Here is a 13,595-nt window from a genome sequence, read left to right as displayed (position 1 = left end):
TAATTCCAACTTTACCCTTTACAATTTAATTATTTATTAAATTTTTAAAAATTAACGTTAATTTTACAAGTTTTTATAAAACTATTTACTTATTTCCTTCTTTTTTCTCCTACTATTCATCAACAGTTATTTTTCTCATATTTTCTCCATACATTTCACTTTAATTTTTATAAATATACTTTTATTATGTTCATTATAACATTACAATATCATCAATTATAAATATAATTTAAAAAAAAATGCGTTCACACAAACGCCATAGCGTCTGTTATCACGCCTGTGTTTACCCTAGTTAATTATAGAGACGGTTACTTTTTTCTTAAATGATCACTCTAATCAATCACATTCTTAACAATAAAACCATTAAATAGCGTTGTGAGATTTTTGTAACTCTTTTTTTAGTTTTTTATTTTCTTTCCGTCAATTGTTATTCATTTATTATCACTTTTGCAGTTACAAGTTGTAAGTTTGTCTTTTCTTCTCATCTATTGCTTTTTAATTGTTTTGTTCATTAATTTTGATAAAGATTTCAACATTTGTGAACAAATGTCCAATGAGAGCGTATATGGGTCCTATCTAATTTAAAAAGTGGGTATCATGAGCTGTATTTAGTATTTTAGTATTTATTTACACTTTTTTTTTTCATAAACATTTCTAAAAAATATATAAAATAATTTTTAATAATTAAGTTATATACAAATTAGGAAATTATATATATATATATATATATATATATATATATATATATTCAAAAGGTTACTTTTTTTATTTTTCTGTTTTAAAAGTTTAGAAAGATTACTTTAAATATATATAAAAAGAAACACTATATTTCACTCAGTGTGAACACTTTTCAAATCAATACAATGTGATTAATGTGATTAGTCTTTGATGTAAGATTATCTCTAAGTTTAATTTTACAAGGTTTTAATTTAGTTTGTGTAGATTCCATTGTGGTACGAAATTTTTTAAGACAATTTATTTTTAGTAAAAAGTATCTTAATTTACTTTTGTTAATTTTGCTGTATTATATCACTTTTAAAATTTATTTGCAATTTTTATTATTATGCAAGAGTCTTATAAAACTCATAAGCTTATGAACATTTTATTTAGTTGTTTGCAAAAACATATAATTTTGTGATAGAAGAATGACTTTTTATTCTTAAGACAAAACTTGTCATATCAAGATATTCAAATGGGAATATATTATGGAACTCTTATCTTAATCTTATGATTCATTCTAGACGCTCTTATTCCAATTAATATTTTCTTTGTTAAAGAAAATATATATTTTCAAAATAAGAAAAAGAAGATTTATTCTTGTGATTTATGTTATGTCATATCAAGATATTCAAATGGAATATGAAACACATATTTTTATCTTATGATTAACTCTAGATCTAGATGCTCTTATTCCAATTAATATTTTCTTTGGTCGAAGAAAATATATGTTTTCAAAATAAATTAAAAAAATATTTTTTATTTTTCATTATTTACGTTAATCTTACAAAATTAACTAATAAGATAAGAGATTTGTACTTATTTATATATAATGACACTTTTTATATTTGTATGAGACTAAATATTAAAGGTGATCCGATAACATATGAAACAATAGATTCAATAAATAATAAATTTTGTTAAGATAAACTATATTATTAAAAAAATAAATTTTAAATTTATCTAAACCTAAATCAACTTATAAAATAATATTTACATCTTATATCTGATTTACATTAAATTTCTGACAATTTAAAAGTTAACTTTTTTTTATTAGTAAAAGGAAAATAAAAAGAAGGGGGCGTGTGACACGATTTGATGAGTGTCTGTTTGATAATATGTTCCATTTGCATTTATTGATGAAGACTCTTTTTTTCTGGAACAGGTTGAGGTTGTATTAGAGTATTATGGAAAAGTTATATGATGTTATTGTAATGTTGTTGTAAGTCAATGTAGAAATACCTTGGTTCTCACCACCAACAAAGAAAGGGACAAATTTGGATTCTAGATTACTTTGTTTTCCCTTCATTTATGGAAAGGAAAATGAAGGAAAAGGACGAGAATTATTGAATATCCACCGTGACTCAGGCTGCAACATTAACCCTTTACTATTAAACAAACCAACAAAGTACACCACACGCTTATTCAAGAAATTCAAGGGAAATTTCCCCAACACATATTTTAAAAACACTTTGCATTTTCCATATATTCAAAATCAAATCTTCACAATTTTTTAACTATTATGTTTATGCACTTCAATTTCACACGTCTAAAAGAATAAACAAAAAGATTGAAAGACAAATCCAGCTGTTGTTGCATCAAGGGACACATCGACCAACATTTTCAATGTTTGGGAGACACTTTAAAATAATTGGGATCAACTAATTGTATGCAAGAGGACAAGTTTAAAGTACCCTAAATTTTATAATATTTAGATTAATATTTTTTTAACTTAAAAATCATTCAAGTTATTTTTTTTTATATAGAATAATATTGAACTTTTTAAGAAGCCTTTGAAAAAGATGTTTTATCGTTTGTAGTTTTAAAAGAATGGAAGATTTACAAGATGATTTATTTAAAAAGTTATTTGAAAATGTTAAAAATAAAATTTCAATGATGTAAGTTAAAGATACTAAATCAAACACACATGAAGAGAAAATAAATACAAACACATTTTTTACATTTCTTCTCCATTTATGCTCACTTCTTAATGATTTCTCAAGTTAATTATACTAACAAAGTGCAAAATGGTATTTTTTCAATAACTATTTATGATTTCCTATATTAGTATTCTTGTACAAATTTTCCAAATTCTTAAAATCATTAGTGTATTCTTTGTGATAAACAAGTAATTCTAGCTTACACATTAAAAGAGTTTTATTAGAATGAATTTTTAACAAAGGTTAAAATATAAACTAGAAATTTAAACGTCTCAAATAAGAATACAAGGTATATGATATCATTCTAGGTTTAAGTTTAACATCCTAATAAAGGATAACTCTTGGAAATATGAATATATACACAAAAATATTACTAAAAAAACTCATATTTTCTGCAAATTTTGTTTTGAATTTTTTTTTTTAGGAAATGCTTGTAAATTTTGTTATGAAAAAAAAATTGCAAGAGATTACTACCAATATTTTTGTAAAATATTTTGTATAAAACACTTTTCATAACAAATTTTGCAAAAAATATTTGTGAATTTTATAATTTTGTAGAAAATAATTATCCATGAAGGAATTACTTGCTAAATAAAATTTTTAGAAAAAATAGCAGGAAAAAATTCTTTCTTGCAAAATTTTTTAACATATTTACAAGAAAATTTTCATGTAATATAAGAATTTTTAGTAGTGAAAAGATATTTACATAGAGCTAAGTGTATTGAAAGACTTCTTATTAGATAATAAGTTTGTCTTGTATGAAATGTTTGAAACAAAATAGCCTCTCTTCTCTCTTTCTCATTACAAGTACATACTTATTTTCAAAATAGTCATTGTAATTTGTTATTCTCATTAATTTATGTGTCTTTTGCCGATTTAAGAAGAAAATGATAATAACACAAATAATCTTTATGTCAATGATTTCAAAATTCAACCCTCCTTTCAAGAGCTAATCTTTCCTTTCATAAGGTTTCACAATCTTCTCTATCTCGAAATTTTGCATCATGATTTTTTTTTTTTTTATGCTTACCCACCCTCCTTCTTCTCCCAAGTTTGATGAAGATGTTTTGATATGTTCCCTTGACTAATTGGGTAAAATGCAACACAAATAAGGCTCCACATGAAAATTCAAGAAATGGATTTTATTGATGATTTTTTCTATGAAAGTAATAGAATTTTCTTTGTGGTGTTTAATCTTACAAACTCAATGAGAATATTCTTACTTTTGAGAACTCTTAGTAATTATGCCAGTCTTTGAACAAACTCATCCTTTTGAAGCGTGATTTTCATTTGGTTCCTAAAACATTTTAGTGATTTTTAGGTTCTTTTTTAGAATTTACTTTCTAGATAGTTCAAGTATTTAGAGTTTATTCTTTGCTCATAGATAAACTTGTATTTTATGGAATAACTTATCTAGTTTTATTAATTAGTTATAAATTTTGATAATTGAAGCAACCTTTTTCCTTTTTTCTTTTATGATTTGGTTTGATGAGTACTAGTCTAGTTTCCCCATGATTATTATACTTTTTCTATTATTTTTATAATATTTTTTTGACGTGTTAAAAAAATACCTTTAGAGATACTTCCGTTAGTATTCGACGAAAAAAAGGAAAAGAAACTACTTTTTCCATCTTTTCTTGATTATTTTAAAACTTTACTCCAACTATATCTGGCTCAACTTGTCTTTGTAAAAGGAAAAGTAAACACAAAAACTTTGTCTCGAAGAAAAAGAAAAAAAAAAAAACTTCTTTGTACTTGAACTAAATGACATTACAATACTTGCATCAAAGGAATTTGACCAAAATTGCAATATAGTGACAATTATGGTAATTATTTTTTGAGACCCGAAGTTATGGTCATTTTCATATATGTCAAGAAGTTATATAACTTTGGTTATCTTATTATATATTCTTCCTAACAAGAGTGACCCGCAACTGTTTATATTTATAGGGTTGAATAATGGCATGCATGAGGATAAATCCAAGCTAGATGGATAAATGTTGATGAACATAATTTCAGGGAAATAATGTCCTCAGAATAAGGTTGATTTTGCTGTCTCAACCTTAGCATATAAAATTAATATATAATATATGGTTTGCTACATAGAAAAGTGTGGTTTGTTTTAATATTATTTTTCTCCCCCAAGGTTTTGACAGAGAGTCAAATATAGACCAAGTATTACCAACCCTACCAAGTCATGATAAATATGTAAGCATTATATTTTTGTCGTATAGATTATTCACCACGAAGGAACCTTGAACCTTCCTTCAAATACTGTTCAAAACTAAAAAATATTCAAGTATTATCCAACCAAATTCAATGTTTAAAGGAAACAAATTTGTGACTCATTTTCTTAGATTTAATAAAAGTGTATAAAAATAAATTAAATATTAAACTGACAACATGTTTGATTATAAATCTGTTATTTTTTATATTGAATTAATTAATAAAATGCATTGACGAAATAAACCAATGTCATTTTTTAAGATATTTTTTAAAGGATTGAAAGAAATTAAAAGTATTATTTTTGTGAGCTCTTCTGGAAGGAGACTTTTGGAAGAAGATTGTTTACGCGTCTAACCCGCGTACGTGAATTTTGACTTAATTTTAGACTTAGTTAAGAAAATAAGTTTTGTTGAGTAATGAGTAATGAAAAACCTTGTATGCTCACGTTAATTCAAAAACGTCACACTAAGTTATGAACCATGCCTTGGCTTCGGGGTAGTATGTGAATGTTGAAATCTTTCAAAATTTTAATTCATTTAAATATTAAGGTAATGACAAAAACGTTAGCATAAAAACTCTTTTCTAGGATTGGTTATCGGAAATACGATAGAGGACATAAGAGTCTTCTATCTTTGTACTATTACCATGAATGTTCTATATTGACTTTCATAGGATGGATCAAGAAAATATTTTTTAAAGTCGGTAGCATAAATAGATGTAGAAAGTATGATCTAGAGTATATCGACTTTTCTTTTTAATTTTTTTAATAACTTTTACATGAAATTTCTAAATTTATATTCAAGGAATTTTCAATGTAATTAATTTAATTGTTAATAGTTTTAGGGTTAAATATATTTTTGGTCCCTCAAGTTTAAGTGAATTTTGGAATTAGTCTATCATCAAAACTTTATATTAATTTAGTCCTTCATCTTTCAAAATACGTGAATTTAGTCATTTTAACCAAATTTTGTTAAGTTTATATGACGTTTCAAGCACATTTTATGATAGTATTTAAGTTAACATTGAAGCAAAAATGTGTCAAACAGTTTAAATAATTTAAATACTATCATGAAATGCGCTTGAAACGTCAGATAAACTTAACAAAATATGGTTAAAAGAACTAAATTGATTAAAAATTTTGATGAGGGACTAATTTCAAATTTCGCTGAAACTTGAGGGACAAAAACATATTTAACCCATAGTTTTATTAGTAAAACAATTAGATCTAACTACAACTTTTAAAATTAATTAGAAAGAAAGTGATTTAAAAACTAATGCTCACAAAAATATAATTAAACTAAGACTTCTGAATTAGTTTTAGTTATAATAAATCTAGAAAGTGGTTTTGTTTTCATTTTAAAAATATTTCTAAATACACTTTGAACAAGTCACATTTATTTTGCACATTTTTCTTTTCTGATAGCAACGTTCTCTTTTCATATTTACTCCATATTTCTTATTCAGTTATGATATTTTTGTCCTCTTTTGATAACTTAATTTTATAATGACAACAATTATCATACTACTCTCCAAGTTCTTGTTTTTTCTGGTTTTTTTATACAAATTTTGTGTCGAAATTATTGAATATGATTTTTTTTTCATTTTAATGTCTTATTTTTTTAAGTTAATATCTCTTTGTTAAAAAAAAAAACAGTGTTTTTATCGGGATTCAAAATGTAGACCTTTGAACAAGTAGCAAGCTCTAAGTAGGTTGAGGGATCTTAGTGTATGTTTTTGAGGATTGGAACAGAGGGAAAGATTCACTTGCAAGATACTTTCTAACATTCAAGTCAATAAAAGAGTTTGGATCTTTTGAATAAAAGAGAGTGGGTGTGAGAATATGTATTTTATGTGAAATACTATGTGTATTTATACGATTTTTGGACTCTATGACTCATGATAAAACGAGTAATGTCAATGTCATATCAAATAATATTAATAAAGTAGTAATTTATCGTATATTTGATAATTAGCAGAATTATAATAATAATAATATGATACCTTATCATATATACCTAATAATATGTAAATTTGTGGTAGTAAGGAATATCATAACATAATCAAACTATCAATATTTGATCACATATACGGTTAATATATGGATGTTTGATCCAACAAATATATCTTCCAACAACTTTAGGTCAGCAAATTTGAATAGATGTTATTGGACCACATGACTTAGCATATTTGAGAATGGAGCACGTGTATTGAAAAACATGTAATAGAAAATAATCTTCTTTTCGTATAAACACGTTTATAAATAAATAAAATCATACATAAAATGTACAATAAAATCCACTTTGTGCAACATTTAAGTGCTATTTTCACTAATATTTAACAAAAATATTAATATTCAATATGTAATTTTTCCAACAAAAGTTACAAACTCTCTTAAGCAAGTTTTGCAAGACAAAATTTGAAACCTTTCACTATAGAAAAAAAAATCAAATTTATTGATAGACAATTTATCGATAATTGTATAAATATCCCAATAAAATGAAATTATCAATGACTTACTGACATCCAAAAGTCAGTGAGTAAAATGATCGTTGATAAATGTTACTGCCATATAGAAAAATCTATCAGTAATTATTGTCGACAATAAATTTACTCGTAATTATTTGTTAATAATTACCAATGAATATAAATTCGTCAGAAATTATCCGTTGTTAACTATCAACAATTTTTCTTCTTTTGGTAAAATATGTTAATAAATATCATGATTTGGTCTTACTTTTTTTTTCTTCTTCCTCTTCTTCTTCTTCATCTTCATCCTCTTTCTTCTCCCTTCTTCTTCTTCCTCCTTCTCTATTGCTTCCATTGTCGTTATTGTCGCCACCTTAGTTGTTATTGCTATTGTGTAACATCCCTAATGAATTGAGTCTTACATATTGGTGTTGCTGCCATGTCATCATCATCTCTTCTTCTTCTTCTTCCTCCTCCTCCTCCTCCACTCACTTCTCCTTTTCTTTTTCTTCTCTTCTTGTTAATTTTCTCACCCAACTCTATTTAATTTAAAACAAATATTTCATCAGATTTGACAGAAAAATTGGTATTCATTTTATTGACGGAGATTTACTAATAGAATTACTAACGATTTTAAAAAATATATAATTGTTGATGCATTTACCAATAGATTTTAAAAAACTCAATTACTATTGAACTTATTGACAAACTTTCAAAAGTAAAATTACTAGTAGATTTAAAAAAATCATTATCCACAAATTACCAACATATTTTATTGCGACATGGTCAAAGGTAAAGCAGAAACTTTGACATTCATTTTATTGACAGAAATTTTTATCGATAATAAAAACTTTGAATTACCAACGAATTTTATAAACAGATCGATTACCGACGTATTATATCAACAAATCCATTGCAATGGATATTTTTTCTGGTAATCAAAATCCTAAAATTTATTGGTATAATTTGTCTATTTTCGATGATGAAATTTCACTACCATTATGGTATTTTCTTGTAGTGTTCAAAATACAACTTTTACAAGAGTAAAATTACATATCCTCTCATGCAACATAACTATCCAAGTGTCCTTGGTGGTGTTGTTGACAATGGTAGTAATGCCGGTGGTATGCGATAAAAAGAATCTACTCTTAAAAAAGCTAAATAAGGCCTCTCACATTTCCATGGCAAAAAAATATAAACTGAAGTAAGAAACATAAAACATAAATTAAAGACATAAAGTATTCCTAAAAACATAAGACTGCACTAAATTGTTCTAAAAGGAAGTGAAACAATTGTCATAATAAGTTTAAATGGGGAAACAGCCAAGACCTTTATCGCAATTTACTCTTTAAAACCATATGTCATAACAGCCACTATTAAGATAGATATTCAAAGAGACTCACTTAAATAAGAAGACGGTAAAAATTCAAGATGAGTTATGTAAAATAAATAAAATTACTAATATACAAATAAAACCACAAATTTGTTACCTTAAATTTTCTTTATTAAAAATAATATCTTAATCTCTCGTACAATTGCAACCATATTCCTATGTATTGAACTTTTGACCATTTTTAGATTTTAGCTTTTTAATTACAATTTTCTAGTGTTTCATGGATAATTGGCGCAACAATTTAGTTTACTTGGATCTGATTTATTAGGCTATCTTCTAAATTTAAACTTTTATATTTAGTAAATGGGTAAATACTTTTCATGTATCATGATCGATGAATTATGGAAAACTAATTATCATCATTCATTTCATTTTTTTAACTTAATTAGCAGTTAATCTCCATCTTTTAGACGTCTCAATTATAACCAATCAACTTTCGATTGAGATTTTTAAAGAAGAAATAATCGATAATCATTATTTGTACCAAATCATTCCCTTACCATTTCTAATCTTCACCTACCTTCTTAAAGAAAAACATAATAGATATGACAACAAATATAGTATTGATTTGACAGTATAATATATATATATTTGACATAAAAAAGATAATGATAATTTGAACTTCGATCATTGATTAAGTGACACTCGTTATACTCTTACCAATCAAGAGTGGTCAAGTCAAATTTGTAGTTTTGATTCTACTTTATATTCTTTTTATCTAATAATAATAATATATCTCTTTTGTAAACAAACTTTGTGCAGAACTCGTTTAATCAAATCTGCTTATTATGAAAATACAACTTTTTCTGGCAGAGATTAACTTCCACTCCTAAAATAAAGCAGCTCCATATGGATGAAGTAGCACGAAACTTTTAGTAAATTATAGTTAAAAAAATATATATATTGGAACTAAACTAACTTATTTAAATAAATAAAAAAAAAGCAGGATAATGGACGTGAAGCAGTAAATTAATCTGGATTTGTGAAGTTAATTAAGTTGGAAAGAAGAAGAGAGTAGGGTTGACTGTGCCGTGTTTGGATGTAAGAAGGAATAAATAATTGGGTTTGAAAAGAGTGAGTTTACTTGAGAAAAAGACATAGAAGAAATCAATGAGTTGCAGCAAAGTCATGGATCGAAATCAACAAGTAGAAGGAAGAAGAATGAGGTGGTAAAGAAAAGCTGCGCCCTATATACCTTTCATACCAATTTGACAACAAATGATGTGTCAAACATCCTTAATTTGTGCGAATAGAAACTACGATTGACTCATTCTCCCTTACTAATAATGAGTTGAGACCCCCCAATCACTCTACGCCCACATATGATTTCGTCAAATTCGTTACTTTTCCACACTCACATGCTACATCACTCCAAACTTCTACATCCTATTCACCACATTTTATATCATACTATTATGTTCATTAAGGTCATTTCTCTTCAAATGTTAATTCAACGGGCTAAAATATTATGGGCTTGGGAAACATGAAGACGGGGCTAAAAGATTGGATCTTGGGAAGCTTCTCCTGCGATGTCATAGGGGTTTTTCTTCCTGGACCTCCAATTTTTTTTTTTAAATCTAAAATTACCCTTTCATCATTTTAAAATTTTAAATCAATCACTTCTCTCTTTTCACTATCTCATTTAATAAAAATTACTCTTCATTCTCTTTTAACCTAAACCTAGCCGCCTCCTCACCTCATCTCCCTAATCCTCTGTCTCACTCTATAAGGTCGCCCCTCAAGTCACATTCATCCTCTCTGTTTTTTCCTCTGGTCTCCCTCTTCCCTTCGTTATTCTTTTACATTAACAGGTAATCATATCCCTCTATAGTTTTTCATTTTTTGTATTGTTGATGCCATGTTTGCCATGCATCTATAAGTATAAACATTTTTTGTGTTGATTGAAACATAGATATGTGAGTGAAATGCAAACCACAAACTGGAAGTCGACTTCCGCAAGTGATTTTGTGACATGCATAAATTTTATAATGCAATAATATACAATTTATTAATATCACATTATTTATAAATATTTTATTTTATTAGAAATAATGACACTCATAAAAAATATATATATATATATATATATATATAGAATAATAATAATAATTAATAAGTACTACTATAATGATGATAATAAATATTTAAATAAAATGATAAAAATATAAAGGATAAAAAAATTAAGATAATTTTTATAAAAAACAAAAAAAATAAAAAATTATATATATATATATATATATATATATATATGAGTTTTATTCCTTTTGATACAGATGCAGGAAATATAATGATAGCATTCTTGTTTGGCTAATCACATTGAACTTCGTTGGATAAAATTTAAGTACATAACGTCAGAACCTTAAATGCTTAGAGCTTTGGATAAATGGAGATAAACCAAATCTGAATAAAATCTAAAAGAAATTGAATGCAAAAGTATATCTATATATGTATGTATAGATTTAGATGTCTATAAATAGCAAAGATTCAAAGCTAAAAAAAAAAAAAAGACAGTGAGAGGGAAAGGAAGCAATACAGAGAAGTTAATGATAAAAACAACGAAGGTGTTAAAAAAAAAAGAGTGTTAACCGTGTGAGTGTATAAAAAGAGAAACGTACATTTATCTTTTTCAATCTTTGAGGTAAGGGGAGGAAACATTTATCATTTTATCTTTTGACTTTTATTTATTTTTCTTATCTCCTCATAATTATATTTATATTTACATTTAAGTGAAATGTCTCTAACCTCATTCTAATTTATATTTAGTTCTCGTTCTCATTTATTTATTTATATTCATCTTTAGTTCTGCACTGGTACTATTTTTTCAATTTATCTTTACTCTCATTTATTTATTTATATTTATCTCCAGTTACGTATTGGTCCTTTTTATTTATTTTAATTATTCATTGATCTATCTATTTATTTATATAATTATATGGTTTAATATTGAAATAAAATTTATGATAAATAAAGATTTGATTATTGTAGTTGGATGTATGACCTTGGGAATTTAAACGAGTTAGTATTACTCAAGATGAGATATTCTTGAATTACTTTGTTGGTCATGAGCTCATTTATCCTGACTAGTCTCTACAAAATTAATCAATATCTTTATAAAGTAGAATAAAATCCAGTTTTATGAATTTGAGAGAATTTCATTTCATTTTATATTATTATGATATGCTGTATTTTTTTTGTGATATTTGCCTCACTTCCCTATTTTATGATTGTGTGAAACACAAAAATTTTATAACCTCATCATAGATGGCTACCCCCAACATGCATGATCCCTTATTCGCCAACATTGTGGCTGTAACATTTCAGGGAACGAGAAACTCTACCATCACTTTTCTCTCTGCTCCAAATGCGTCGATTGTCATCTAAGGACAAATCAAAGTTACCTTTTTTACCCCCAACCGTCCAAGTGAACCCTATCCATAACATTTCCCTCCACCTATTTGAAACCAGTATATGAGGGGAAAACTATAAATAAATAACACTCATTCCTCTTCTAGTGTAGAAAATATAAGATGTACTACATGGTGTAGATATAAGATGCATACAGTATTGTAAATATATATATATATATATATATATATATATATATATATATATATATATATATATATATATATATGTGTGTGTGTGTGTGTGTGTGTGTGTGAATATTTTAAGTAAAACTAGATATGATTGTATAATTTTGTCTTTAAATTTATAAGTATATTGTAGGAAATAATAATAATAATTAAATAAATAGAATTTTTATTATCGTCACAGATTTAATTTCGGAAGTCAACTTTCGTAAACCATAAAATAACGGAAGTGGACTTCTGTAGATGACTATGAATAGCATGAAAATGACACTTACGGAAGTCGACTTCCGTAATTAAAACTGACTTTCGTAGTTGTGGTGACTTCCGTGATTGTAGTTGTTGACTTCCGTAGTTGAAAATGACTTATGTAACTGGAAGTGACTTCCGTAAGAATAGATCAGTGATTTAGTGACTTTCGTAGGAGGCATGAATTCCGGAGGAGACGTGACTTCCATGTTGTGCCCAGAAGTGGACTTCCGTAGGTGTACAAAAATTATCACCGGATGTTGACTTTCGTAAGCATTTGATGAACACATAATTTTTTTTGTACTTAATTTTAATGTAAACAAGTTTTGATATTAATTAATTATAATTTAAATTAATTTTAGTTTTAATTAATTATAATTTAGAATAATTAAAAATTTAATTATTTACGATTTTGAATAATTTAAATTTTAATTAATTCTATTGTTGAGTAAATATAATTTTTAAATAATTATAATTTTAAATAACTATAATTTTGAACAAATTTATTTTAAATTAATTTTAATATTAATGAAATTTAATTTAATTATTTAAAATATTGATTAATTTTATTTGTAATTAATTATAATTTTGAATAATAATAATAATAAATTATAATTTTGAATAAAAATAATTATAATTAATTATTATTTGAAAAATTAAATCCAAAATAAATAAAATTAAATCAATAAAAAATAAAAATATTCATTAAAAAATATAAAACAAACAAACAACAACAAAAAAATAGTAAACTTAGACAAATAATAATTAAAACACACAAAAATATATAAATAAAAAATATATAAACAAAAAACAAATATTCATGTAAATAAAAATTAAATATAAATATAAATAAATAATAAATAAAACATAAGTTTTTACTTAAACCCCAACAAAATTACAAAATAAAACTAAATAAAAAAATCACTTAATCTATCTACCAGGGAAGCATCTACGGAAGTGGAAAAAGAAAAGAGAAACATGTTATCTTAGCTTCACGCATCAGAAAGGAAAAGAAAG

This window comes from Vigna unguiculata, chromosome 9 (genome assembly GCF_037176805.1).
Source record: "Vigna unguiculata cultivar grain cowpea cultivar isolate G323 ecotype 2 chromosome 9, ASM3717680v1, whole genome shotgun sequence".
In the NCBI taxonomy this organism is placed as follows: Eukaryota; Viridiplantae; Streptophyta; class Magnoliopsida; order Fabales; family Fabaceae; genus Vigna; species Vigna unguiculata.
The sequence above is the reverse complement of the archived record's forward strand: the minus strand, read 5'-3'. Positions refer to the sequence as shown.